Raw genomic sequence first — 6,369 nt, forward strand, 5'->3', positions numbered from 1 at the left:
CCATAAAACTGTGAACAGTGCACTGCCCCAGAGGGAGGGCTATTAACACTGACGTCAGGCCAGACCATCAGATATGGCCTGGAGACCCCCAACACCTGGGGGCCTTCTTGCAAGGCCCGAGAAAAGGACCAGAAGCATAACCCATATTTGCAGGACAAAGACCCCAGAAAGATATAAAAGAGAAGCCCCCTGCATGTTACTTTACTCAGATTTGGGAAGTTATTCCGCTGAGTCCGCTGGCATATTAAACAGTGTAACTCCTTTTCTCTAAAAGCATTGCTTGGTTTTTCTTTGGTCTTCTGCAACACTGCCAGTGGCACCTCCTTATGAGAGAGACTCTCTCGCCCTTCCCTACTGTGCCACTGATGATCCATACGACCCCGATAACTTTCTGAAGCCTCAAGTCCTGAAGTCTTCCTTTTCCTAAAATATAAATCACTCCAGATGTTGCTTTTGGATGCTTCTACAAATTAATGACTGTTAAAGTGCATAAACATTCTTGTTTAAATTGAGGACGGTATTGAAGTCTTTCCGTTGATGCAATGACACAGTATAGCCCTCAGCCCCTCAGTTCTTCACAAGTCCAGGATGCTTGGACAGGTGTGCTTGCCCCACGCCCTTCTGATTTGCCTGCAGCTTCTGCGGGGAACAGTTCATGATGTATTTTATTGGGTCATTGAATGCTCTTCAATACTTTACTTCTCCGTCATGGGTGAGGTGCCTCCCTGGCAGTTTGTCTTTGTTCTTTTTCTGAAATATTAATAAGAAAAGAATCACTCATGAAATTAAGAAATCTTAAAGAAGGAGAAGGTACAACTTTCAGGATATAAACTGATTAAGAAACCCCTTAGAGCCGTGCTCGGCAAACTGCGGCTCGCGAGCCACATGCAGCTACACATGAAATTAAGAAATCTTAAAGAAGGAGAAGGTCCAACTTTCAGGATATAAAATGATTAAGAAACCCCTTAGAGCCGTGGTTGGCAAACTGCAGCTCGCGAGCCGCATGCAGCTCTTTGGCCCCTTGAGTGTGGCTCTTCCTAAGCCTTAGGAGTACCCTAATTAAGTTAATAACAATGTACCTACCTATATAGTTTAAGTTTAAAAAATTTGGCTCTCAAAAGAAATTTCAATTGTTGTACTGTTGATATTTGGCTCTGTTGACTAATGAGTTTGCCGACCACTGCCTTAGAGAAATAGCATCAAGGCAGCTGAATTGTTATGATACCAGCACATAACCATAAAGACAATAACATACATGGGAAGAGAATGTATCTGCTTAAACTGAACTTCACTGGTCTTATATATCTCTGGGACAATAAGTAACTTTGACATATGTGTGCATTGATCAGAAATACTTTCACATTTTTCCTCAAGGAAGTTACATTTATTGTAATTATGACTTGCTAAAGGGGAATTTTGAAGCAACAAATAAACTATCTCAAAGCCCAGATGTCCTGTTTAGACAAGGCGTTTTATATTGATTCTAGCCTGCTTTCACTTACCCTCCTGTAGCAAATATCACAAAGACGTAATTAGAAAATTCGGTACAATATTTAGCGCTGTTCGCTGTGTGATAGAATTGTTGGACTGCTGAGTAACTGAAGCTTGTTTGCATCCCAGTGTGTAGTGAAAGGCGAACTTCAAATAAAATGTTATATCTCCTAACTCCAGCTCCTGAGTGTCTTGGAAGTATAATAGAGCAAGGCTTAAAACTCCCTGCTGGGGAAAGGCCAATTTGACACTGAAACTACTGTTAAATCACTACTGAAACACCGGCTTGCAAAAGAGTTCTTATTAGATAAATATAAAGCTTTAGAAGGCAGGAGGAAAACACACCCAAGTCACAGGGGAAAAGTGGGGGTGGGGGCAAGTCTTTAAAGTTGGACAGTATGTGTTGACAAAATGTGGAGATTTTAAGGCATGTATCTACACATTCATTTTATAAATTGTACATAAGACTGGCTCCTTTTCCAGCGCAAAATCAAATATTTGGATTTGTAAAAACCTATGGAAGCCAGATTTTAGTCAAAAAGGGATTTTTGTCAGACTGTCAGTCCCTGAATTCCATCACAATCTGTTCGGCTGTTTTTGTTGCAGGCAGGCGTAAAACGCACTGGGTAAGTGTGTTTGTATTTATTATTAAAATAGGGATGTGAAACCCTGCTTTCTAACAGTGCTCGCGTTCTGTAAGCCTGTGCTGGTCGCAGAGATGTAGGCTCCGGAGATACAAGGGTGAAAGTCAGACACTGAGAGAGGTTGCACCTCTTTGCAAAATGTGGTTTTGAGCTTTTTTAAAAAAAATGACCCTGGCATTTTGCCTCAGTAACTTTTCCTGCGGTGATATGAAGAGAGATGGGAAAATAATGTTGGTGGCAGATCAAATTGTTTTATTTACTTGTCATGATTTCTTTATACCATCCTCTGTTCTAATAAAAAATAATAACTTGGTTCGACAGTTTCAACATCCTTTTTCATGTACATGTATGATGATCTGCAAAGATTGCCTAAGAGAAAATTAAAGATAGAACTTAAACTTCCAATAGATGGGTCATTCTATTAAAGAACAAACAAACAAACATCAAATCTTACATAAACACATGTTTACGGAGCTATTTCTTCTTCCAGTCTCGGCTTTCTGACACATGGCGCTTGATAGTAACAACTAGCAGAAATGAGATTTGAGATGATATCATCCTTCATTTAATGAAACTCTTTAAAAAAGGAAAGTAATACAGTTCATTCTAATCACAATTGACTATGACAGAGGGGACATTTGAGGTCTTTTTCATATTTTAAAGATGCACAAAAAACCTTTTACCTTTAACTGAATGTATTCATCAGCTCTGGCTACCATAACAAAATACCACAGACTGGGTGGCCTAAACAACAGAAATTGATTTTCTCACAGTTCTGGAGGCTGGAAGGTCAAGATCAAGGTCTCGGCAGGGTTGGTTTCTGGTGAGACCTTCCTTCCTGGCTCACAGACAGCACCTTGCTTGTTGTGTCATCACATGGACCTTCTTCTGTGCATGAAAGAGAATCTCTGGTATCTCCCCCTCTTCTTACAAGGACACTAGTCCTACTGGATGAGGGCCCCACCCTGAGTACCTCATTTAACCTTAATTACCTCCTTCAAGGCCCATCTCCAAGTAGTTCCATGGAGTGTTAGGGCTTCAACATCTGAATTGGGAGGGGCGGGGGGCGGCACACATTTCCGTCCATAGCACCAGGAGAACACACAAGCTCACTGGAACTCCAGGTGTCTTTGCACTGGCTGGCTTCACACCAACTCAGTGTAAGACTAATCCCCATATTCTGTGCACAACTTCTGATTTGCAGTTTTATATGTTTTTGATTAGTAACACATGGGATAAATAAATGCTGATGCTTCATAAATGGGGTTCAATAGAAAAATTATTTCTAAACATACGGGCTTTGGAGAAAAATAATGAAAAGGATTCTTAATGGTGAAAAAAGACTGAGAGTCACTGGAGAGAATATGACCTGCCTGAGGAGGTGAATTCATCCAAGGAGTCTCTTGAGATCACTCCCTGTTTTCAGACCTGTGAATGCAAGTCATACAACCAGGCCTGGGAATTTTATTCTTTGTAAATATAGAGCAATAGTCACTTTTTAAAAAATTTGGAGGGAAGACCACTTTTGCTATGTTCAGTGGGTTCTTCTGGCCTGAGGCCTGGGAAGGGGCAGAGCCTGTGATCGCCTGGGGCTGGGGGTCCCCTGCCCAGGCCTAATGCCCCAGCCAGAGGCCTTAGGCCTGGGCAGGGGCTGAGCCGGGGATCGGTGTGAACTACAGAGGAAACACCTTTTCTGACTGCTCATTGGCTAAGCTCCCTGTATGCCACTGGTAATATTCTTAGTAACTTGGGTAATAAGAATCCAAGAAGGTGATGTAGGGTTTTTCCACCTCACTCCTGGAGAAAAAAATGAAGGTCTGCTGCTGGAGGGGCTAAGAAATATCATATCCTGCCCTAGCTGGTTTGGCTCAGTAGATAATGCCTTGGCCTGCCTACCACAGGGTTCAATTCTGACCAAGGGCAGGTACCTAGGTTGCAGGCTTTTCCCTGGCTGGGGCCCAGGTCAGCGCTCATGCAGGTGGCAACCAATCAAAGTGTTCCTCTCACTTTGATGTTTCTCTCTGTCTTTCCCTTTCTCTTCCACATTCTCTAAAAATCAATGGAAACATATCCTCAGGTGAGGATAAAAAAAAATAATAAAGAAATGTCATATCCTATGAAAGGCACATCTTGAAAATGCCTAAAGAAAGTTGTCATTTTTTCATGATGAAGGAACTGGAGTCCGTGTTATGATGAAAACACCTTGGTGGCTGCGGTGATTGGCAGTGGCTGCAGCAGTGGGGTGATGGGGCTGGTGCCTTCCCCTGATCAGCCCGGTCACCTCCCACAAAGGGAGGCCAGACTGCCGCTTAGGCCCGCTCCCCAAGGGGAGCAGGGAGCTGGCCTAAGCCGTCAGTAGGACATCCCCTGAGGACTCCCAGTATGTGAGAGGGGGCAGGCTGGGCTGAGGGACCACCCCCACCCCAGTGCACGAATTTCGTGCACCGGGCCCCTAGTGTGATTAGGTCCAGCCAATTGAAAGTGATGTATGCCACTTCCAGGACTGGCCAGAAAACCATCTGTGTGAGCCTTCGTGATTTCTCCTTTGCAAGTACCAATGGAGGCCATGTACGAGATCAGATATACAAAGAGCCTGGGTCCCATAGCCACCACTTAATAGAGGTATCCAGAAAATCTGACAAGGAACAGGTTTTGTTGTGTTAATCCACTGAAATTTAGGGTTTTTTTCTTATAGCAGCTAGCATTAGTTGTTTTTATTAATATAATATCAAGGACAATTTTTGAAAATTTGGGATAGCACACTAAATTTTATTTATTGAAATATATATGCCCTTGAAGAAAGCCAGACAAAAATACAAAATTTCTAATTGTTTCAAGACATCAAATAAATATAGTTGCTATCCTGGCATCTTTTGTCTTCATCACCAGCAAGATTCTGACCAGAGTATTTCTGAATCAAATATGAATTATTATCTTCCACTAGGTCAGTGATGGCGAACCTATGACATGTGTGTCAGAGGTGACACGCAAACTCATTTTTTTGGTTGACTTTTCTTTGTTAAATGGCATTTAAATATATAAAATAAATATCAAAAATATAAGTCTTTGTTTTACTATGGTTGCAAATATCAAAAAATTTCTATATGTGACACGGCACCAGAGTTAAGTTAGGGTTTTTCAAAATGCTGACATGCCGAGCTCAAAAGGTTCACCATCACTGCACTAGGTGCACACACAAATCACAATAAGGTTTTAGGCTTCAACCTGTTCCCATCATTAATACTACTGAACACTGGGAAGCACTTTTCAAAAACAGATTTAAAGGTCTTGATCAGATGCCACCTGCAATTTCTCCCTCCTCCCTAAAATACATCCTGGTGAGAATTCTGTATCTTCTGGTCCATTTGTTTGGCAAACCACTGTGTAAGCTTAGGGATGACAAATAGGTTGTACCTAATGTGTTTGCTCTAATGAGTTTGTAGTGGCTGCCAGAGACAGTGCTGTGAAGGAATCAGAGGTGGAGCCAGAGATCACTGGAATTACCTTTGTCTGCCAAGGGCCAGAGAGGGTGGCATGGTGGTGCACGTCCTAGACTTGTTATCACTGGCTTACACTGTGTTTCTAAATATTACATTTCTCTGTCTATCTGTCTACTTCAGATAGGGTCCTGTCTTGTTGAAAATGTTAAAACCCCCATCTAAGGCCATACAATTATTCCAGTAACTACTGTTCAATCATGCAACAGTGTGGGTTGCCATTTTTAGAGCTGTGTTAATTTAGGTCAGACTTGTCTGACTTACTCTAATTTGTCTGACTCATCTCCAATTACCAGTGAAGATGGCACTGTATAAGATCTGGTATCTAGGATGTGGAGTTCACAGACATCCTAATAGATTCTCTGCCTTCTATTAGATGATGATGTTAGGAAGTGAACATTATTATACATTCTTGATGGGAGTGTACATTGTGATAAATTTTCTGTAGTACAATTTAGTAATATGTATAGAAATGTAAAATATATCTATACTTTGACTCAGTAATTGTACTTTTTGGACTTTATCCTAAAAAACAAATGAACATTATATTCAATGATATCAATATTAGCCTTTTTTTTTGTAGTATTGGTGTAGCACTTTATTTTTTAAATTTTTCAATTACAATTGACATTCAATATTATTTTATTTTATTTTTTTATTGATTTTTTACAGAGAGGAAGGGAGAGGGATAGAGAGTTAGAAACATCGATGAGAGAGAAACATCGATCAGCTGCCTC

The sequence above is a fragment of the Myotis brandtii genome, unplaced genomic scaffold (assembly GCF_000412655.1).
Source record: "Myotis brandtii unplaced genomic scaffold, ASM41265v1 scaffold493, whole genome shotgun sequence".
Lineage (NCBI taxonomy): Eukaryota > Metazoa > Chordata > Mammalia > Chiroptera > Vespertilionidae > Myotis > Myotis brandtii.